We start from the raw sequence: 494 nt of genomic DNA, 5'->3' as shown, positions 1-494 counted from the left end.
GGCGCTGGACATGGATGGATGCACTCAGGGCTTACCGTCTTGGGGAAAGAAAGACAGGATTGGGCTTCCAACTCTATCAGCTAACTACCAAACACTACATTTCCAGAAATGGGCATTCTTCAGTCGACGGAATGCCATTGGGTACACTTGCCCTTTGGAGCGAGCTGTGCCTATGGCTTTGCCCGGTCAATCCTAGAAGTGATCACTTAGAAGTTGTCACCTGTCCTTGAGGGCTCCCCCTCGGCCCCACCTCCCCACCCAAGGCTCAAGGTAGGGACAGAATTTCTGGTGCAGGAGAGGAGAAAGAAAAGCCCGGTGCCGCCGCCTGCAGTTGCCTCACTTGAGCATTTGGGATGGACTCGCGCCAGACTGCCTGTTGTCAGGTGCCATCCAATAGGTTCCGACTCAGCCGTCACCGAGCATGTACCTAACACACTAACCAAGAAAGCTAATGAAACATCTGTACCAGGGATGGTAATTCTTGAAGGACAAGG

The sequence above is a fragment of the Echinops telfairi genome, unplaced genomic scaffold (genome assembly GCF_000313985.2).
Source record: "Echinops telfairi isolate 266 unplaced genomic scaffold, ASM31398v2 ScPeMD7_6273;HRSCAF=7185, whole genome shotgun sequence".
In the NCBI taxonomy this organism is placed as follows: Eukaryota; Metazoa; Chordata; class Mammalia; order Afrosoricida; family Tenrecidae; genus Echinops; species Echinops telfairi.
This window is presented reverse-complemented; position numbering follows the sequence as displayed.